Here is a 24,086-nt window from a genome sequence, read left to right on the forward strand (position 1 = left end):
AAAAAAACATATGATAGAGATAAATGAGAGGAACACAGAGAAACTTCTATAATTCAAGAAGGAAAAGATATCCAATCCTGTCTTAAAAATGTGTAGGTAACAATCCTTCACAACAAGAAGATCTCCAAAGAACCAAAAAGCACATGAAAAGGTGCTAAGCCTCACTACTAATCACAAAAATGAAATCAGTACCCAACAGAAAGACTAAAATGAAACAGACTGAGATATGAAGTGTTGGCAATCGTTAACCTTTAGTATGTCTTATATTCTATTTCTGGGCATTTAAATTTTACAAACACTGGGAAACTCTTAGCAATACTCTGTTAAACATACACACATAACACATGATAAATAGTAAATAGAACATAACATTCTTATGTATATTTCCCCTAAAATATGTGTACATGCATACCAGCAGCCATATACAAAATATTCCTAAGAGTTTGAAATAGCCCAAACAACTCCATGTCCACATTAGAAGACTGAATGCACAGATTGTGGTATAGTCAAACAATGGAATACCATAAAGCAAAAGTGAACAATCTATAGTGACATAAATCAATGCAGATATCTCTAATAAACCAGGAAAAAGTAACCTAGAGAGTTTACAGGTGGATACCAACAATAGAGAACTCTAAAAGAAAACAAGGAAACAATACCAGGAAGATCAAAATCATCTTTAGCTTTACTTTAAGGAAAGGGAGAACAATTCAGAAATATTTGCTCTCGGAAAGTCACGTGGGGGCTTCTGGAGTGATGGAAACTTTGCATTTCTTGACCTACTTATGTTTGCTTCATAATAATCTATTAAGCTATAAATTTATGTTTTATACCCTTTCAGTATGTGTTACATTTCACAATAAAAACAAAAGACTTTTTCTGATATGCCTTAATCTCATATCCAAGCATGGATAACTATGTACATCTAGGGACAAATGACTGTCAGGGAGACATTCAAATGCTTTATGAAAAATTTATACATTCATCAACCTGCTGACACTTGTATCACTGACTAATAGATATACCTGCTATTGAACACATTTATTTAATTAGACTTCCTGCTCCCATGCTGTAACATGTCAGACACATCAATTATTTGTTTCTGCAAAAGTCTTGGTAACAAGGTTGGAAATGCATTTAACTGTTGTGCATACAGAAATCCGAGATCCAGAAATTAGTATGTGGGTTTCTGCTGCTGTAACACCAAGTTGTTTTTCAACCTCCATTTGCAAAGCTGCTTCCCTTGAGACCTGATTGGGTTATATCTTATCATTCAAGCTGGCCCTCAGCAAAATATTAATGCAGCAGACGGCCCTTGACATCATCTGCTTCTTCTGTGTCCCCTTAATTCCTTCTAGTCCTGTGATATTTCTTATGCACTTGAGGCTACTAGGAGAGAAGATGACAGACTCACAATTTAGGATGAAAGACTAAAGTGCACAATTTTCTACTTATGTCTGTATATTAAAAGAAGTCAAAATAGGGCTGTTCATGCAAAGATGACTTCTTTATGGAAGAATTTCTGGCACTTTGATCATCACTGGTCTCATTCAAGTGAGCTTCTATTTCACCTATGCCTAAAACTAGTCCTCATAAATTTAGAATTGAAAGAGGTAGTCTGAATTACCTATTCCAAGTATATACTTTATATATGGCAAAACAAAGTCAGAGAACCTAATTAAACATTGGGAAGGTAGGAAAGCAGAATTAGACACAATCATTCCAGTTTAAAGTTTTCTTATTGTTTTATGGGCTTATAATTCTGAAAAAGTAGATTACATTAGAAATATGAAAGGAATATATTAAGTGACATCTGTTTATTAATAACTGTACTCAACAAGATATCTAAATATCTAATATCTAAAAGATGCTTAAAAATAATTTTCTACTCTTCTCAAAAACCCTGATTTTACAGATGAAGAAATGTTTTCAAAACAGTTAAATTACAACTTGCTGAAAGTCAAATATCTGGTAAATGGCAGAGTCAGAATTCCATTTAGGTGGGTTTGACAGCAATATTCATGTTCTTTTCACATTCTAGGCTTTCCCTCCATATTTTACTCCTGATCTCACATGCTAATCTACCTGTCAGTTCTCTTATATCTAAATACAAATCCTAAAAGTCTTTATCCTGATTCGATTTTCCTGGAAACCCCAGCCCTCTCGCTTAATTTAAGGGTCTTATCTAATAAGCCATTTTAGTTCCCAAACAACTTGCCCTAGTGATTGACAACACTGAAGCCCAGTAAACAATTTAGCATGTAGTAGTATAGATACACCAGAAACTTCTGTCAGTTCCCTGAAAACCATTCATGTTAGTTCCTTTCTCCAAAGAGAGAGATGTTGTGATATAAAATATATAACCACAAAATGGCTCTTGATTATTTATCTCTACTGGGCATGGAACTTTTATGGCTGTTGTACCTAGAATTTGCCCTGACAAAGTGAAGGAAAAAAAATCTTGATAGACCTCTGACTTTGTATGATGTGGACATTTCTATTTAGGAAGTGTTTGCACTAGGAAAACTAGCCACTTCTGTTAAGCCAGACATTTACAGATATTTGGTTCCCCTGGCTCTTGTACCAAGCAAGCTTCAGACCAGAAAGGACACAACAGAGAGGGTTAAAGGCATTTAGTAGCATAATTATTGCATTTGCTTGAGAAAAATATAAATGGGCATGGATTTTCAGGTGATACATCTATGCTAACCCTATCAGTTGCTTTCTGGACTTTTTTTTTTTAATTTTTTTTCAACGTTTATTTATTTTTGGGACAGAGAGAGACAGAGCATGAACGGGAGAGGGTCAGAGACAGGGAGACACAGAATCGGAAACAGGCTCCAGGCTCTGGGCCATCAGCCCAGAGCCTGACGCGGGGCTCGAACTCACGGACCGCGAGATCGTGACCTGGCTGAAGTCGGACGCTTAACCGACTGCGCCACCCAGGCGCCCCAGCTTTCTGGACTTTGAAACTATATTCTTTACATAAAGGTTTGTGATTATAAACTCTTTCCCAATAGATTATTTTATTTTTATTGTAACACTCTCTGCTTTTGGTAAGTTTGTGTATGTTATTCCTGTTCTTAAAGTTACTCACCAGCTTTTGGAGGTTAACTATTTATCTGGTTATATCTAAACTAAATAGAAATAAATATATCACTTTGTTCATCCTCCTCTGGACGGAGATAAGGCCTTAGATTTCTACACTTCCTACCTGATCCCTCTCTCTTCCTTGTGACTAATTCCTCAACATCAAATCTTCCCCCAGTGAATAAGTCTATGCAAATTATAAATAGCTCCTTTCTCCCCTCCAGTTTTGGTAATGGGAATGTGCTCTAATCTTGGTCAATGGATCATAAGGGAAGTCTACCTGGGGCTTCTCGAAAATTTATCCTCACAACATTTTTTGTGGTTTTTTTTTTCCCCTAATAAGCAAGCACAGAATAGATCCATTTATTCCTGTGAGACTGGTTATTCCTGTGTATCATTTATGGAACTGCTACAGTTAATTTATAGCTCCAAAGTTAACTTGCAAATTCAGGTCACACCTGAAGTCACAACAATATATTGGGCCCTTGCTAATATCACTTAGCCACTGACTTACTAACCAAGAGCCTACTTTACCTCTTGATTTCTATTAGTCATGTTTATAACAATTTAAACCATTTCAGATTTGTTTCTTGAAACCAAATGCATCCAAAATATATAAATATCAGAGTAGTTTTGTTTCCTTCTCTCTTCCACTTTCTCTTCTCTATAGGGCAATACCTATTTAAAGTCTTTTTACTGAAAAGAAAAATACAAATGCAAAAATGTAAAGTAGAATCTTTATTAGATTTTCAGGGAAGGTCTATGTATGATAAAACTGATTCTGCCTTCTCCTGAGAATGTTTTTATTTCCCTTTCACTCCTGAATGATAGTGTAACCACCTATATCATTCTGGATTGGCAATGCTTTCTCTCAGTTTCTTGACTATATAATTTTATTTTCTTCTTACATATACCATTGCTTTTGAGGTCTAAGGTCAGTCCAACTATTAGCCCTGAGCAGTTATTTTTCTCATTAAATCTTCTTTGGTTACATTTAAGACATTCACTTTATCTTTGATGTTTTTCTAATTTCACCATTATGAGTTTAGGTGTATAATTTTTTATTTTTATGGCATAGGAAAATTTATTATTGTCATATTTTCACCATCAAAACTTAGGATCTTGGTTTCCTTCTTGCCTTTATATGAGGCCAAAAGCGAGACACTGGCTACTTTGACAATCTTAAAGCAAACCCTGGGAACATCACCAACAGCATGACCTTTGAGACCAAATCCAACAATCAGAACTTCATCATTTTCCTCAATAAAATTCAAACAGTCATCATTGGGTAAAATGGTCATGACTTTTTTTTTGCTTGCCATTCTTGATCAGCTGGACCTGCCACACTTTCTGATGGCAGAATTTGGCTGGTTGGCTTCTACTCCTACTTTTTTCCACCACAGTAATTCCCTTTGCCCAAGAAGCACCTCCAAAAGAGTTAGGCTTCAGAGCTGCGCCTTAAGTGGGCCTTCTTGTGCTGTTAGCCATGCCACCTCTGATCTTGTCAGTGGCTACCGAGTTTCTAGGCAATATGAAGACCATGACACTTGCCCATCCTGTCAGCATCACAGGCATCAGCAACAGAGCGGATTTATGTATGTGTGTATGTATGTATGTATGTATATTCATTTTTGAGACAGAGAGAGAGAGACAAAGTGTGAATGGGGGATGGGCAGAGAGACAGGGAGACACAGAAACTGCAGCAGGCTCCAGGCTCTGAGCTGACTTGAGACGAAACTGGATGCTTCACTGACTGAGCCACCCAGGCGCCCCAAGAGTGGATTTATTTTTATTTATACTCCTGAAGACACTAGGATTCTCCTTCAAGTTGAAGACTTATAACTTTCTTAAATTCTGGAAAACTGCCTGCCATTATCCTTTTATCACTTCATTTTCCTCATTCTGTCCTTTAGTAGTCATTGAATTTAAGTTGGCCCTTTTTATTCCGTTCTCTACATCTCTTAATTTCTTCCTCACGTATTCATTCTCTTTATCGTTCTGAGATGCATTATGGATACCCTCAAATCTATCTTTTAATATACTATGCCTTGCTTTATGTATGTGTAATCCACTACCAGTTTATTTTAAAAATCATCTCCTTCAATTTTTTGAAGAATATGGCATTTATTTTCATAAAATGCTCTATTTAATGTTGCTCTTTGTGAGTACATTTTGTCTTTTTTTTTTAAAGTACTTGTTGATATTGTATTGTGGTTTCTGACAGCTAGGTCATCTTTGGTAGGAACATTGTTGTATGGAGACTCATAAGTCTGACATCCAGAAGCCTTTTATGCTGCATAGCTTACTTTCTCTCCCTAGACACTTATGAGTTACACTAAAGTGGGCCAGGTTTCTTATTAACTTATCAACGCAAGATTTGTGCTAAGGTCAGTAGTATGGATTCAGATCCTACCCTCTCACCTGAAGCGGGTTTGGTTTTCTAATTGTAAGTGCACGAATCTTTTCCTACTCACAGCCCCGGGCATCTATTTTTCAGCCAATCCTGGGCCAGGAGATACAGTCTTTCAAGAACGTGAATTAATAACCATGAATCCATTTATACTTATTTCCTTAGTGATTTCATCCTGTCTGGTGGCTTTAAATACTATCTATACACTGATGATTTCCCAATTTACATCTTTTACCCAGACATCTCCCATCAAATTCAGACTCATGTATCTAACTGTCTACCTGACAGCTACTTAGTTTTCTAATAGCCATCTTAACCTTAGCATATCCTTTGACTGAGTTCTGATTTTTCTGACAAAACTGGCATTCTCCACAATCTTCCTCATGTCAGCTAATGACTTCATCCTTCCACAATCAAAGCAAAAATTTTGGTGTCATCTTTGACTTCTTTCTAACCATCTCTCACACACACAATCTGTCAGCAAATACTAGTGACTTCACCTTAAAGTAATAGCCAGGCTATTCTTATCACCTCTTTGTTACCAGTCTGATCTAATACACCATCATCTCTTGTTTGGATGATTACCACAGAATTAAACTTCTCACTTTTCACCCCTACCTCCCTTAAAAGTATCCATTGGGGGAGCCTGGGTGGCGCAGTCGGTTGGGCGTCCGACTTCAGCCAGGTCACGATCTTGCCGTCCGTGAGTTCGAGCCCCGCGTCGGGCTCTGGGCTGATGGCTCAGAGCCTGGAGCCTGTTTCCGATTCTGTGTCTCCCTCTCTCTCTGCCCCTCCCCCGTTCATGCTCTGTCTCTCTCTGTCCCAAAAATAAAAATAAACGTGGAAAAAAAAGAAAAAAAATTAAAAAAAAAAAGTATCCATTGAATCTGGCCACTCATTAACACTCAACTTTACAATTTCCTTGTATTTTCTTGCAATATTACAACCATAATGGTCACCTTACTGTTCTTGTATTTTCCTGACTGAGGGCTTTTGTAATTGTGGTTTCACCTGCATGGGCATATGCATGGATATGTCTTTCAGGTCTTGACTTGTCTCCTTCCAGTCTTTACTCAAAGACATTTTTTTTAGTAAACACTTCTCAAATGACTCCATTTAGACTTGCAGAAATACCATATTCCTTATATCTCTTACCTGTTAATTTTTCCACATCATCCACTACAATCTAATGTATACTCCCTTACATTATTTTTCCCCTCCCCTCCATACACAATGCAAGGGACGCAACGTTTTGCTTTCTTCCCTTTTTTTCACTGTTATCCTACCAGTTTCTAACACACAGTAGACCCTCAATCATTATTTGTCCAATGGGTGAATGAAAACAAAAAACAAAACAAAAACAAAAAACAAAAAAGGAGGCATACAGACCTTTGTGTTTGCACCATGATTCAGGGAACTCAGTTCTTATCCATTCAATATATGACCTTGGGCTTTTTCTCAGGACCCTTAGGAGTATAAAGATCTCACTTCTTAAATGTATGTCAGGTTTAATTTCCCCATTCTAATCTCATTCAGACCCCTGTATCCACTTGGGATCCCTTTGCCATATTCAGAACTTGTGTTTGGAGTAGGAAAAGGGAGGTTTCTTATATCAGTTCAGTCTGCCATAGTGACAAGTCTTGGTGTTCTGTTTGTGAAAACATTCAGAGATTGGAAATTACCTGGATGTTAAACATTATATGGATGATTGCTTAACCAACACTCAATTGTCACAGAGATGGTCTTTACAGATATTATGTCTTGAGGTATAAACAATAGGTACAAACTAATCAAATGTGATTTCCTGAAAAAATTGTACCTGGCTTCTTCAAATTGTCAGTCAATTCTGACAACTTTTTTGCCACACTAAGCTCCATTTACCATTCTCTGTCTGGCTCACAAGAGAGAGGTTTTTTACTCGTAAAACTCAGTGAAATATTCGAGTCAATTAAAAAAAATACAAATGTGTTAAATAACTAAATTTGCAGACTCAAAAATGCCATGAAATTAAAGGCTATCTAAGCCAACCATCACAGCAGCATGAATTCTCTCAACCTAATTGTAAAGTGGGTATATTTTTTATAAGAAAAGATTCATTTAATTCTATCAAATGATCAATTTATTGTAAAATTCAAGAATAAAAGAAGTGGGCTACATTTCAACTAATTGAATATAGTAGGCAAAAGGAGTATAAATATCTTCAAGCAGCCAACTTTAATCTGTATTCTAGAATTTCTCCAAAGCCTAGAATTCTATGTTTAAATAGTAAACACAAAACCACCAACAGAAATGACTTTCCTCATATACATAGCTTAGTCATGTTTTTTTCTTATGTTTTCATTCAATGCTTGACCAGAAAAATCCTTCAAGAACATTCACCATAAAACCCAATCCATGACACTCCCCCTTCTTTAAATTCCTAGAGCAATTGATCATTACTAACCTGACACCTAAATATGTACTGCTTTATGTTGTGATTGTTATTTGGTGTGGTTTTCTAGTTTAGTTTAATGGTATACAAAACATACAGTCCTTGTCTCTTCCAACTTTATTTTAAGCTTCTTTAGGAGAGGGACAAAATTTTTTTTTCCTCTCAAAAATATTTTGGTACACCTACTATGTATAGAAAGCATCTTTCTCTTTTTTTAAAGAATAATTTACCCCCAATTTTTATTTCCACAGAGCATCAAGCCCAGAAAATTCATTTTTAACCAGCTTGAAATCAATTACTTTATTCTCCTGGTATTTGAACTAGTGCTAATTTTCGAAAGCTGGAGTAAAGTTGTTGAAGACTTAGGAGTGGGATTTCGCAAAACGAATGTTTGCATCATGTGTATAACCAAAACAGATGATATGAATCAGCAGGGGATAAATGAGATTCCAAAATCAGCAGATAACTTCATTTTAGCATTCATTCTGTTTTTGCATTAGCAACATGAACAACATCCAATTTATTTTCTCAACATTGCACAACAGCATCAAATACACATTCCGGCGTTCACTGTGTTTGTATCTGTGTTCACATCTGAACCTGGAACTATTCCATACCTTATTGCATTTCTTCTGAATACATTCAGCTTGGGGATTTCATGGTGAGCAAAGAGCTCTCAGAACATAAGTTGCAATATGTTGCTTTTAGCAATTCAACATATTCATTCGTTGGAACTTCCATCTTTTTGCATTTATTTTCCCACCAACATGTGCATATACATCAACACATTTGCATAAAGTATTCAAAGAACAAACATATAGGTTTGCTTTTTCTCCCAAGAACTTTGTAAAGTTGCCAATAGGGCATCTTTCCCGGTTGGTCAAATTTCCTTTCAGTGTTATGAAGTGTAGGATATTTTAGCGCTTCAGGTACTCTGCTGGAAATGTGTCCTCTTCAGTCACAGCCCTACTGTCAGGCTGAGGGGCAAATCAAATTGACCTGTCAAGGAACAGGAACTGCTTGTGATTGAATTATTTCATTTCAAACCAAAGTGGCTTTTTTTTTTTTTTTGAGTTAGTGGGTACTCACAACTGAATTTGTTTTCCAGTGAAAACTTATTTTCCTCGTCATATGACTACAACAATAAAATAGATAACCCCTTCATGCCACAGGGTTCAAAAAATTTAACACTGAGTGTTTTGAGGTTCACTTCTCTGACTGATGTGAACAATGCTGCATTTAAGTTAGTGAAGTATAGGCACAGAAGCAAAAAGCTAACAATGTTAGCCTATTGTTTCCTCTCCCACCCAAGCAAATACCTCACCCCCCCCGCCCCCCGCTTCTTTTTCTGCTACAAGCTCACCTAGGTAGTAAATTCTATTTCTTCCACAGCCCTTAATTCAGAGCTCTGGTCTGTTCTTCTTGGTCCAAGGCCAAAGCCTTCCTGCCAGCTCTTTGTCAATTCTCAGTTTAGTCCCACTGATTTTCAGATTCTTATCTCTTATCTGTGTGTCCTGTTCAAGGTCACTGACAGCTTTGCAGAGTGGTTATAGATTTTATTTGCTGTTTAGAGTTTCTTTGACTAAAGTTGCCGGGGAAGAGCAATGAGAATTTCTTTTCTTTTATTTTTTTTTCTTTTCTTTTTTCCAGCACAAAATAGAAATTTTACTTGTTGCTCTATATTAAAATATACATCCAGCAAATAAGGTGTAATTTGATTTTTTAAATGATTATTCTTTTTGTTGTTGTTGTCGTTTTAAATATGAAATTTATTGTCAAATTGGTTTCCATACAACACCCAGTGCTCATTGCAACAGGTGCCCTCCTGAATACTCATCACCCACCCTCCCCTCCCTCCCACCCCCCCATCAACCCTCAGTTTATTCTCAGTTTTTAAGAGTCTCTTATGATTTGGCTCCCTCCCTCTCTACCTTTTTTTTCTCCCCTTTCCCTCCCCCCTGGTCTTCTGTTAAGTTTCTCAGGATCCATATATGAGTAAAACCATATGGTATCTGTCTTTCTCTGCCTGACTTATTTCACTTTGTCTGGATACATTTAACAACTTCTATGAAACAGACAATTCCTTGGGATACAAAAATTTCCAAATTCAATATAAAAAGAAATAGAAAATTTGAAGTCTTATACCTATTAGAGAAACCAGATCTGTAATTTAAAATGTCCCTCAAAGAAAACACCAGCCCAGATTATCTTACTGGGGAATTCAACGAAGCATTTAAGGAAGAAATAATACTATTATTCACAAACTTTCTCATGATTTGAAGAAAGAAATTATCTTTCATTTTGTTTGATCAGTATAATCCTAACTAATATCAAAACTTGAAAAAGAATCTTAAGAAAATTACACATCCTAATTCCCCCTCAATTGTAGGTCTTATTGAAATAAAATTGCTTTCTTTAAAAAGTAATCAAAATTATACATTTAAAAAGTATTACAATATATACAAGTTTCTGTGTGTGTATGCATGTGTATGTATGGTATATAATCACAAATGTTTATTTTTTCTCTTAGAAAATTCACTCTATGAGTTACATATAATTATCCATATTGCTTAGTTTAGTTATATTTATTTTTATTTTTATTTTTTTAAATTTTTTTTTCAACGTTTATTTATTTTTGGGACAGAGAGAGACAGAGCATGAACGGGGGAGGGGGCAGAGAGAGAGGGAGACACAGAATCGGAAACAGGCTCCAGGCTCTGAGCCATCAGCCCAGAGCCCGACGCGGGGCTCGAACTCACGGACCGCGAGATCGTGACCTGGCTGAAGTCGGACGCTTAACTGACTGCGCCACCCAGGCGCCCCTAGTTTAGTTATATTTAAAGCAAAATTCATCAAAAGCTTTTTATCAACTGAGATTTTTAATGACTTTCAAAATAAAATTGTTCATACTATTTGCTCTATCTTGATCCATAGGCCCAATATAAAAATATTATAAGCTAAATTAAAATATGCATAAATTAATTCTAGAAGTCTTTTCTCCATGTCTTTAAGATAGGTCATATTTTTTCCTAGGCCTCTGAATAGTCTTGTAAAATTAAAGTGTTAAAATAATTATCACAGCTCAAAAATACAGGTGTACAGAGGATTTATAAATGACCATTTGAAGAAAGACCAACTTTATTTATTGTCATTTGACAACCATTGAACACATTTTCCTGTTGTCTCTGGCAAGTAGAGGTCCAGTGAAGAACAAGCCTGAAATGAATATGGCATTTACACATGCTTATCTGGACAGATATAATTGTTAAAAGACACTTGCTGGATTTGGACATCTATTCAGAATAATAAAAAAGTGGAAAATCCCATTAAATATGAATACTTCTGAGAATCTACTGTCATGGTATAAAATTGTACTGGTAGAATAATCAATATCCTTCAAGATACCCTTCAGTGAGAGAATGTAGGGTTGGTATCTGGTTTGAGGGATATTTTCGAATGCAAAAAATATACACATTTCTGAAACACTTTTCTAAAATTCACCATAGTTTCAGCCATGGATGTAGAGAACTAGCCATAACACTCCCCCTTAGGATTCCTGTTGAGAAGTTCTATGAATACCTACGGACAGTCCCACCTGCACTTCTAGAAGCTATGGTCAGAACATACTTCTCCTGTGTGATGTCATGACTTTTGTCAGATGAAAATGTGGAAGTTCATATATGATGCATCACACACAATACTGGAGGCGTTGCTATCTTTTAGTTTCCTCTCATTTCTTTTTTTTTCCCAAAAATAAAGAAAATTGGTTACAATTTGAAATTTCTTCACATAGCTCCCATGTTTTCTTTTTAATGTTTCAGGAAGAAGAAAATGAAGGAATTTGAAGGCTAACCAGTGGGACTTCAGGGAAAGATTACTGATAGGCTTCTGAGAAAAGTCTATCCCCCCCAAAAAAAAGAATGAAGAGAAATATATTTAGATTATGTCCCCAAATCTGGCTCTGTGACGATGTGTTGTCTCAGATTTTCCTACTATCTTAGGTTCATGAATGGTGGGCATAAGAGCGAGGCTGCAAGCTTACCATGACAGAGCAGACCTATGGAAGGCAAGACAGAAGATCTATAATGGTATTTTTGAGCTGTAACAATAATGCAGAATTCCTTTCAGCATTTCATCAGTCCTGATAACCTCTAATTCTAGACTTCTGAATAAGTTAAATGTCAAAAGTTTTCTCATTTTAAACCACTCTTAAAACTTAAAACTAAATTAAACTAAATATTTCTCTTTCATCTCAGCAGAGCTTAGCTGCACTAGCAATGGTTCTGCTCAGTTAATTCAACCTAACAATGATGGCTTGAGAACTTGAGTCACAGCTCTCTCTGTAGCAGGGCTTGGCAACTTTTCTGCATTTTCTGCAAAGGATGAGCTAGTAACATGGTCTCTGTCACAACTATTTAGCTCTGTCCTTATAGTGTAAAAGCAGATATGGAAAATACATAAGCGAATGGATGTGACTGTGCCACGATAAAACGTCCAAGTCTGATAGTAGCAGAGACAATGTTTCACCTTATAATGGAAACCTTATAATGTTTAACCTAGAAGGAACATTATTGGAGATGTTTCAGGGAATAGATCAGTGTTGAAGAGCACTGAGTCATAATGTAAGCCAGCCATGATGAATACCGTAGAGTTGGAAAGGGTGACTGTATCTAGACACACAAGAAAACAAAATCTGCACTCTCCCACATAGAAATGAGGCGGGGTGACTGAGGGACAGGATATTGCCTGCCACAGAGGGTATAGTAGGGTATAGTTAAGCACTTGAAAGGAGCAAAAAGGCACAGAGAATAGTAAGTATTCAAGTCAAATGTTACCTAATTTAGCAAAAATCCTGCTACAAGAGTGAAGACTCAAATTTCTGCCATATTCCTTAGAAGACTCCATATTACAAATAACTTACTATCCCATTCAAATAGCTCTACAAATATTTTCACAGTGCAGATTTCATACATCTTTTGCCTTACTTTTTGAGTTTTTAAGAAAGATCGGCAGACTATTATGTATGATATGTGACATCCTCCTTAAAGGTTCTTGGGGACCTGATGGCCTATTCTCAAAATTTTGCCTCAATCACTGCAGGGATCCAGAAGAATAATATTAATTTAGAAGGTATATTCACACTCAGCATTGTTTTAGCTAATGGCACTTAAAAAATGGCCTTATTAAATGTGCACATCAGAGGGAGTTCCTATTCAATTATAGGTCACTTTTTGCAATACACTTTCAAAAAGGTTTCTGTGTCCAATCAAAAATGATACTAGGTATTCATATTCATAGAAGTAACTTAGTATTGATAAGCTGATTTAGGGCCTGCCATAGAACCCTGCTGAGGTTACACAGATCTATAGTAGAAGGCCTCTTGTCTAAAGGAAGCTCTGAAACAGACAAAGGAAGAAGACACATGAATCAAAAACACAAGTTCTCTAAAACCTTAAGTACATGTCAGCAAGAGTCAATTGGGAGCATGATTAGAGGAGGGCCTCCCATTTTTTAAGTGTACAGGATGAGCAAAACACAGGGCTATTTTTCCAAAGCAAGGCGACTCTTCTGCTGATGGGTAAACAAGTGCTCACTCAGCAGTTTCTTTGCAGCGCTGTTAGTACCACACTCCAGGATGGATAAATTAAAATGGTTTCTGCCTAATCCCCTCAGAGAGGTTTGACTGTGCATAGACTATAGTATTTTAGTTGAGCAGGCTTAAAACATTATGCCTTTTAAAGCTTAATAGTTGTGTTGGTGTAATCAATTCTAATATGTAACATTTGGGATGTATGTACAAATCTCCCAGGCCCCATTTTTGCAATAAGAGAGGGAAGGCAATGAGTCATTGCTGGTCTATATAGGAACATGAAAAAGAGCTGCTTAACAATTGGGAAAAACATGCTCTATTTCACAGCAGGAAACTTGTCCACCCACCCCTGCTTGGGGATAGAAAAGGACAGAAAACTTAATATGCCTGATAGTTAGAAAATATAGTGGATTCACATAAAAATGAAGTTTGTCAACCCAGTCTGCAGCAAGATGATCGGGGTCGATCCAGATAATCTGATATGCGTGGACTCAGACAGAGTCTTTAAGAGAGAACAACCCACAAGACAAGCATAATAACTTGTCTTTGAATTGAAAGTATGGAGACTCCAAGGCAGGAGTCTGTTGCTCCAAAACCTCTACATGAACTTGAGATGGGTTTGGTCCTTGCATTGCCCTCCTGCAACATGCAAACCACTGTGCAGCAACACCTGAACCATTTTGCTCCCTAAATTAGGTCCAAAATTTTACATGGCTTACTTGGAATTTCTTCAAGACCCGTTGATACGTTTTGAAGCCATCTTTATATTTTATTTCAACTTTTATATTTTGAGATAATGGTAACCACAGTTAGGTATAAGAAGTAATGAAGAGAAATCCTGTATACCTTTTACCCAGTACCTCCCTTGGTGCCATCATGCATAGTCATACTACAATATCCCAGCCAGAAAATGGACATGGGCACAATTCCTTCAAATTGTAGATTTTACCAGTTTTACATGCAATCCTGTGTGTGTGTTTAGCTCTGTGCAACTTTAACACATGTGCAGGTTCGTGTGCTAACACTATAGTCAAAACACAGAACATTTACATCATGCAAGGATCACTCTTATTATCCTTTTACAGCTACAACCTTCTTTTCTTCCTTAAGCCTTGGAAACTATTAATTGTTCACCTCTACGATCTGTCATTCAAGAATGTCAGAGAAATGGAATCTTATGCTATCTTTTGGAGCTAACTTTTTCCATTCAGCATAATTACCCTGAGAGTCCTCCAAGTTTTGTGTGTCAATAATACATTCTTTTATATTTCTCTGTAGTATTCCGTGACATGCATATACCAATATGTTTCATCATTCATCAAATGAAGGGCATTTGGGTAATTTCCAGTTTGGTGCTATTATGAATAAAGCCACTATATACATTTGTGTATAGGCTTTTCCCCCCCTTTTTTGAAACTGTACTTCAATTTCTTTGGAATAAATGGCTAAGAGTGGAATTGTTGAGTTGTATGGTAACAGCAGGCTTAGTTTTATATGAAAATGCCAAGCTACTTTCCATAATGGCTAGACTATTTTACATATCCACCAACAATTTATGAATCGTTGAGAAAGTGCAATGATCCAGTTTATTCACATCCTCCCCGGGATTTTATGTTGTCACTTATTTTTTAAGCCATTCTAATGGGCATTAATAACATCTCATTGTGGTTTTAATTTTCATTTTCCCAATGATTAATGATGTTGAATATACTTTCATGCTCTGTCAACTGTATATCCCCTTCAGTGAAATGTCCAATTTTTTTCTAATTGGTTCTTTTTTGGTTTACCTTAAGTTTTGAGTGTTCTTTATATATTTTAGACACTGATCCTTTGTTGGATATGTGGGTTTGCAAATATTCTGTCCTATTCTGTAGCTTTCTTTTTCATCCTCTTGACAGGATCTTTCACAGAGCAAATGATTTTAATTTTGATGAGGTCCAGTTTATCAAATATTTCCTTTTATAGATCGTGTTTTTTGGTGTTAACTCTAAAAACTCTCTGCTTCACCCAGGATCCTGAAGATTTTCTCTTGTGTTTTCATCTAAAAACTTTAATACTCATGTTTATGTTTAAGTCCAGTGATTGATTTTTGAATTAAGTATTTTAGAAGGTGTTAGGTTTAGGTCAAGGTCCCATCTGTCTATCTATCCTCTTTTGATCTTTAGTCGGCTCTATCATTAGTTATAAAGGCTAACTCTCTTCCTCCACTGAATCATTTTGCACCTTTCTCAATCATCAGTTGGGCCTAGTCATGTGTATCTTTTTCAGTGTTCTTTATTCTGTTCCACTAATGTATGCACTCCTCCACCAATACTATGCTGACTTTACTACTCTAATTTTATAATAAGCCTCAATATTAGGAAGAGTGATTCATCCTGCTTTATCAATAAATTTTCCCTCCTAGGGCCTCTGTCTTACCACATAAACTTAGAATCAGTTTCTCTATGTCTACAAAAAAAAAATCTTGCTGAGATTTTGATAGGAAGTGCATTAAACCCATAGATCAATTTGGGGATAATTGTTATCTTTTCTATGTTGAGTCTTCCATTCTTTGATTTCAATATACCTATAAGCCAATTATACTTATTTACTTAGAACTTTTTTCCCTTTTATCAGCATTTTGTAATTTTTGGCATACAGTACAGATCCTATCCACGTTTTTTTTTTCTTAAGTTTTTAACTAATTCCATTTTCTTTGAAATGATCACCATTTTATTTTTATTATTCCCATTTGCGCTACATATAAGTCTTCTGTAAGGCAAGCGATTTCTGGATTTTCTCCCCAAGAGAGATTCTATCTTCCACACATTTACACACACTATTGTTTCATGTGGAAAGCTTCCCCTCCGTCTCTCATCATGGGCTCTAAGTTCCTTATAAAGAAAGGTATTCCAGTAGAGCTAGCTCATGCTAGAAAAATCAGGGACAGTGTAGTTTATGAATAATGTAATCCTGACTCTGCAACTTTGTGATTTCTAAGCAAGTCACTTCATTTTTCTGAACTTTTTATTGTGCAGAAAAAGAACATAGTCCCTATGTTATAACTATTTTAGACATAGTTCCTTATGTCTAAAATGAATATCATATTCAAAGTGCTTATTTGATAAACATATACATATAGTAGGTGTTCAATAAACAGTATTTTTATCTCTGCAAATGTTGCCATTTAGTGGAGTTTGATATTATTATATTTTATTAAGCCTTTTTGTGTTTATTGTTTATACTATTCTTAATGTCATTTCTGTGGATGTTGTAACATTTTCTGTGTGTTGATTCCATGGATAATTTGTAACTCTATAAAGAGAAGAGACTGACATTTTTTATGCGTCTTATGTAATTTAGACATGTGTTTGGAGTTAGTACACCACAGTGAAAGAGGCTGGCCTTCGTGTCAAAAATTCCTGGATTCTCATCTGCTGTGTGGCATTGGGAAATCTTATATCCTCTGACCTTTAGTTTCCTCATCCTTAAAAAGGAAGAATAATACTTCACAGGACTCTTGAGAAGACTGAATGAGAGCAAATATAAAAGTGCATGCATAATGCACATATAACTAATTGTAATAGAATTAGTAATTAGATTCTCTTGAGGAACTTGTAAGGCAGTTATGGGTACTTTCTATTTCATATATAAACAAATAAAACTGTGATGTACATACGTTTGCTGATTTACAAAGTATAATGTAATTATTTTATAACAAAATATTGTTCAAGAATCCCTCCCTCAGAGTTCTGGAGCTGGAAGAAACTGTAGGAGTAAAGAAATTCATTTTGTTTCTCACACACACACATACAAAACACATACACACACACACACACACACAGTTCTGGAGCTGGAAGAAACTGTAGTAGTAAGAAATTCATTTTGTTTCTCACACACGCACACACACACACACACACACACACACACACACACACACACACACAATTCTCCTAGCTAGAATAAGTACTTTCTCCAAGGTCACTTAGCTGAATAGAGGTAGAGCCAGGAAAAACTCAGGTATCCTGATCCCTAGCCATAAGCTGTTTCCTCTGAACAATTTTTCCTCATTTGTGCCCTGCTCTTCCTGGCATCCTGGCTCAAATTGCTTCCTTACTCATTCATATTTGCTGCCTCCAAACTCATCATACTTTCCCTTCCAGCTCTGAGTCCATATGGCCACGTTCATCTGGGAGGTGGATGTCTGAAATTGCCGCCATCACGCCATCCCCTTCCAACCATGTGAGTAGGCCAGAAAATGACTTTTGGGCACTATTAACCTGAGTTGGCAGGGATTCAGGGATGCTGAGGTGAAACACCCTCTCACATTTGCAAGCCCTGGAGCCAGTCTCTAGCCTTCTGCAAACCAAGATGCCTTTGGGAGCTTAGAATGCAGTTTCTGTACCTTTTTCATATGACCCTATTGAAAGCAGGCACACAGGGCAAAAAAAATGGCTCCTAGTTATGAGGAGTTATATATATGAAAAATATTCTCAGTGCCCAATGGGTGGAAAACTTTGTAAGTGAGCAAATGCATCATAAATCCTCAGGTCCAATGACACATGAGGGTCTCTTTTCAATATGAGGGGTATGTTATTTACCATTTACTTCTCTTTATAATCTCTAGGGCAGGATCACTGTGAGCTGAAATATCCAGGGAACACTTTCCAGAGAAAGTAAGAATTGAGATATGTTAGAAAAAAATCTATGGCATTAAGTTTTGTTGTGTTCTCTTGTAATGGCAAATTTTAGACCCAAACTACCTCAGTCATAAAAGTGGTATGATTTGCAGTCTCCAAAAGTCCCCTTTGCCAAAGTTTATTTATATCCTGCCATGCCACCTCAAATGTCCACAAATATTTCTTCCTCAGATTAAAATATTCAGACGCCTTTCTACACACATTTATCTGATATATTTTGTCAGATTAATTATCACTGACCAAAAATTCCATAGGCAATGGAAGGGCAGGGTAGAGTTGATGGGAAATGCAAAGAAGAGTCACATGCTCATGGTGCTACTTTGGGAGGACCATCTTAGATGAACTTCAATTATGAAGTGACTGTCATTCTGTCAAGTGACAATGGAGAGGGGGCACCATGAAATTCTAGGATACTTGACAGCAACAGGAAAAGAGGAAGGCAGAATTAAGGTTAAAAGGACACTAAAGATGTACTTTTCACATTTTGAAATCTGCAGAGGAAGACTCTTCTCCTGGCCATGGCACAGCTGGAGCACAGCTGTTCACAGCATGCCTGGCATTCATTCATTGTATCAGTTAAGGACTAAGGCCACCTAGACCAAAGACTGCTAGAGGGCACCAAGAAATAACTGTTAATTCCCTAGAAGAGGAGTCAAAGTGCTTGGGAAAGATGTGTAAGAAATGCAGGCTGACTTCCTGGTATCTCTGGCCATTAGCTAATGCCTAGGGGAATGAAATTTGTTTGCCCTTTTAACATTTACCTGTCTATTTAACTACAAATAGTAATGCTAGCCCTAAAATGATCCTTTATGCTTTAGAGAATTGGCCATTAATGTGTCCAATTGACCTTCCGCAGTAGTGAATTGTCTCCATTGACCACATTTTCCATGTACAAATCTTTAGTAATAAATTTACTGATTCTAGAAGTCAATAGACTGAATGGCTTTTGTGTCCTTAACAGGTATGAATAAATTAAACCTCTAGGCAAGTGAAACTTAGTAGAAGTCTGTATGCTTTCTTTTTGTAAAAGATGGATTTTTTGGGGGCTTCCTTTTCTGCTTTCCTGACTCAGCAGAGGATGGATCTTATGGCTCATCAACATGCATGGGCATTCTTCATACAAGAAAAGGATTGGTTTAGTCTTGCTTATTCATCACGAAGCCTATGTCTACATATGGCCAACAAATTGAGCATTTTGTGCATTATCCAGATTTGCAGCTGCCTTATGGCTTAGCTGATTGGCTCAGCAATACTACAGACTAAATTGGACACAAGGGGTATTCAAGTCGCACATAAAAAGTTTATTCACTTATTCTTTTCAATAGGGCTCGTATAAGTGGAATGCCTGGCGGTGGTCACTGTAAAGAATACATGTGGTAGTGGTCACTAGGCAAAGAGGACCCAGATAAAATGTTCTTTTCTTAATTAATCAAGAGGAAAGAAGGAAATTCCCTGATGTTTCCTCAGTGACCCAAAGGAAATAATCTGAGTGCTTTCAATTATGATTCCAGCCTTGTTACTAATGGGGATGTTTTGTACTATGGAATATTGTAGAACCTCACTCTACTTTCAATGAAGTGGGACTTATTAACTTTTTGAAATGCTTTTCATTTTTTCTGTGAAGTTTCTCCTCTTCCAGAATGACTCACACTTCCTGCCCACTCATATTTTCCAGCACATTTCTTCATTTGGTGATTCAGCAAACATTTTTGTGGACTTACTAGGCTAAATGTTGGGAATAAAATGGTGAACATATTTGGTCCTTCCAACAGTGAAATTTTAGTCTCCTAGAAGAGACAGAGATAGACCTAGAGAGACTTTTAAAATGATTGCAATAAGGGGCACCTGGGTGGCTCAGTCGGTTGAGCATCTGACTTCAGCTCAGGTCATGATCTCACAGTTTGTGGGTTCGAGCCCCACGTCGAGCTCTGTGCTGACAGCTCAGAGCCTGGAGCCTGCTTCAATTCTGTGTCTCCCTCTCCCTCTGCCCCTGCCCCACTCATGCTCGCTCTCTCTCTCTCTCTCTCTCTCTCTCTCTCTTTCTCTCTCTCTCTCTCTCTCTTTCTCTCTCAGAAATAAACATTAAAATAAAAAAAAATGACTGCAATAGAACTTGAGGAATCAAAATGAGATATGTGCAAAGTAACTAAAATATAGAACAAAATTCTCCAAACTGCCTTAAAAAATAAGAAAAAAATTTAGATGAGAGGGATGAGTTGGGCTTTAAATTGAAAATAATGATTATAGGTAAATGAGGAGGGAAGGACAATCCAAGTAGTATGTATGGCACACACAGCAGCTCAGAAGCCTGAGACACTAATGACCTGTTCAGAAAATTTATAGTAGTTATAGGTATGACTAGAACATAATCTTGGTGAGCAAGAGTGAAGGCAAACTAGGAAATGAGATTGGAGAAAAGAGAGACTAGAAAATGATAGGGGGGAGCACCTGGGTAGCTCAGTTGGTTAAGCATTCAACTTTGGCTCAAGTCATGATCTAACAGTTCAGTTCGTGAGGGTGAGCCCCGCATCAGGCTCTCTGCTGTCAGTGCAGAACCCACTTTAGATCCTCTGCTCCCCTCTATCTCTGCCCCTCCACACCTTGTTCTCAATTTCTCTCTCTCTCTCTCCCTCTCTCTCTCTCAAAATAAAGAAATAAACTTAAAAAATGTGATATGGAACAAATCCTGAAGTGCCTAATACTTAAATTCTATCTGTTCTCTAGTCAGGGAGGGTATTGTGCATAAATATATTTGCACTCTCGAAAAATAACTCAACTGGTCACAAGTAGAAACTAGTCAAGAAAGGTAATTGAGAAGCTATCTCATTGGCCCAGAGATAAAGAAATTCAAATTAGGAAGGTGGTAGTTGGGATGAAAAAAGACAGCTAGATGTAAGAGATATTTATTTAGGGAGTGAGAATTGGTAAATGATTGGCTGCAAAGTGAAAAGTAATAGGTGATAGCGATTTGAAAAGATCTGGCCTGTGTTACTGGGTGTATGTTAATTCCATTAATATGTCAAATATCATAGTGACTTTGTCAGTGTTGGGGGCAGTGAGAGACACAGAAAAGGAATAAAATTTATGGTTCCTTTAGTATATCAGGTGACAATATCCACCTAATCATTGAAAACACAAATTTGGAGCTCAAGAAAAATGTCCAGGCTAGAAATATTAGATTGAAGGAAATAGTGACAAATACAAATAGACAAGCAAATACAAAATTCCTGTGTATCAGTCAATTATAAAGGCCAAACTCATACCAGTTTTCTAAAATACTTTGCTTTCTGGAGCAGTTTATTTTTCATATTGTCTTGTTATTTTACTTCTTACATGGTCTGTTTTTACATGGACTCAGTTTGAGAAAGGCACGTGACCAACACCAAAGTATATTATCAAATAGAAGGAAAAATATATATAACATGAGAGATATATTCCATGTCATAGATTAAATTACTAATATTTTCAATGAAATCTGATTCTATTTCCATAGGGCCAGTGAGTTCCCTGATCATTTTATGCTGAACTGTTCACAGGTTTCTCAGAGGAGGTGATATCTGAACCTTATTTTAGTAGACAGGCTAGATAAAGATATAAAGAGACTTAATAGTTACTTGAGGAAGCTATGTAAACTGACAAACTGTTGCATCCCGCAGAGTAGAATTTAACAAGAACTTAGATTTACTGAATTAGATAACAGAAAACAACCTCCATCATCCTCTTCATAGGCAAACGTTTTGTAAGCAATTTCTATAGTTTCTGATTTCACATTCACTAAAAGTCCCAACTGCTCCTGTGAAAGTACTGATGCTAGTGTCATCCAGGATTTCTTTCATTACATACAGGGGTCACCTATGCTGATCTGTCTGTGGTATTTTATACTGTGAAATATCCCTCTTTCTTGATACTCATTCTTTCCCTAGTTTTTGTGATGTCTCATTCTTTTAATGGTCATTAAAACTCTTTAGACACTTCCTGCCAGTCTATTTTTGAAAATTATTACTATTTTTCAAATCACTTTTTATCACAAAACACAGGAAGGGTAAAAATCCCTTAGAACTACCACCTAAATCAAGAAACAGTTTTCCTAGCCACTCTAGAAGTCTGTCCATGCTATCAGCCATGCCGACCACAACCTCTTCTCCCCACTAAAAAGAGCCAGTATCCCAAGTTACAGAATCACAAATTTTTTCCCTTTACTCAGATCCCTGTAGGTTTGAATCCCTCACCTTATCGCACACCCTTCCTGTCGCTTCCCCACAACACACATACCTTTCTATCGTAGAACTGTAAAACCTGAGATATTGGAGATTAGCATTTCTTGAGTATGATGTGATGTCTTATAAATGCTTAATTTTACAGGCCAGGTAATGGGCAAGAACATGTTTTTTTTTGTTTGTTTTTGGGTTTTTTTTTTGTTGTTTTTATCTTAAGCTAATATGTGGGGGAGGATGAAATGAAAAGATAGAGTAACAAGATTCAATCTCCAAGCCCACTGCTCTTTCTATATACTCCTGAAATTTCTGGGTAATTGATTAATCTTTTCAACAAAGCTACTAGGGGAGGAAACAGGGACATGCCAGAGTATATACATACCTCATCAGAGGACACCGAAACCACAGTGAGGATGTTCTATGTGCCTCTGTTCTTAGCCACTCCAAGGGATATGGAGATAAGGATAATGCATGCAACAGTGGCATACATTGAGTCTACCTTTACAAGTTCCCCATGCAAACATGATGGAAATTATATAAGTTATTAGAAAATCTTATCAGATGCCCCGTGCAGGTCGAGATAGCAAGATTCGAGAGGCCAAGAGATTAGGCCTAAGATCACCAGCAAGGCACTGGTGGAGACAGAAACTTGGCTCTCGTCAAGGCTTCATGCAAAATGATCAGAACTGGCATGTTCTGGTGGTAAGAGAATGGGAGAGTGGGAGTAAAAAGGGACAATGGAGAAGAATTTTCAATAAAAGGAAAGGGTGGGCACACATACACACACAGCAGGAGCAATGGGGAGTCAGGGATTTATCAAGCTTTCAGCAACTTTCTCTCTCTTAAGCAATGAGAGGAAAAGGGTCATGGACTTACACATTCCCCAGTACTATGGTTATGCCAGAGAAAATTTGTTGAATGGCCAAAATATGAAGAGTATGAGGATCAACTAAATGAGTGGAGAGATCTATAAGGATTACAGTGAATTCTTAAAAGGCATATGATTCATACCAATACGGTCATAAAAAAAAACACAGATTATTCATTCAGCTCTGGAATGCTGCAGAATAAATTAAAACCACATGATTTGTAATAATCTGCAATGCAAATAATATCAAAAAAGAATAAATATATGAATGACAAATTCTTAAGAAGAAATAGTAGGAATTTGGAGAATGATTGGTGATTTATATCACAAAAGACAGCTCAATTTCATTGTTTATATTATGAAAAGCATTCTCATGTTTCTCAATAAAAATGTTCCCTGATGTCTATTACAGACAGAGCCCTGCTCTTACTAGATGCTGAAACCAGGACACCGGTTCAGTAATTAAGTGTAGCCCAAAGGATGTTTCATTACTCATGTTCTGTTACTTTTACTACAACTTTGAAATCAGGAGAATCCATGATGTAGTTAAGCGCTGGAAAGGAGCATTCTATAAGTTTAAAGGATGTGGTGTAGGTGGCTTGTTTAAGGAATCACTAACATTAGTGGTTTGGAAACAAAAGACAATTTCCTCTACAACAACAAATCATGTAAAATGCATTTGCTTTCAACTTTCATACTGGAGAAGGGAGAAGCAGAAAACAAAGACTGTAACTCCCCCTGAGCTGTGTTGACTATTCCTCTCCTTTCAATAAGAATTTCTCCAAACTGGTGAGTTCTCAGCTG

General features: G+C 36.8%; 1 long non-coding RNA gene and 1 pseudogene across 3 annotated transcripts in view; both read right to left on the reverse strand.

The window, feature by feature from the left end:
• Positions 1 to 24,086, reverse strand: part of LOC109493426 — a 530,781-nt gene that overhangs the window by 344,001 nt on the left and 162,694 nt on the right. The gene's annotated exons all lie outside the window — the stretch shown is intronic.
• Positions 3,982 to 4,645, reverse strand: LOC101083115 (annotated as a pseudogene).

The sequence above is a fragment of the Felis catus genome, chromosome D3 (assembly GCF_018350175.1).
Source record: "Felis catus isolate Fca126 chromosome D3, F.catus_Fca126_mat1.0, whole genome shotgun sequence".
In the NCBI taxonomy this organism is placed as follows: domain Eukaryota; kingdom Metazoa; phylum Chordata; class Mammalia; order Carnivora; family Felidae; genus Felis; species Felis catus.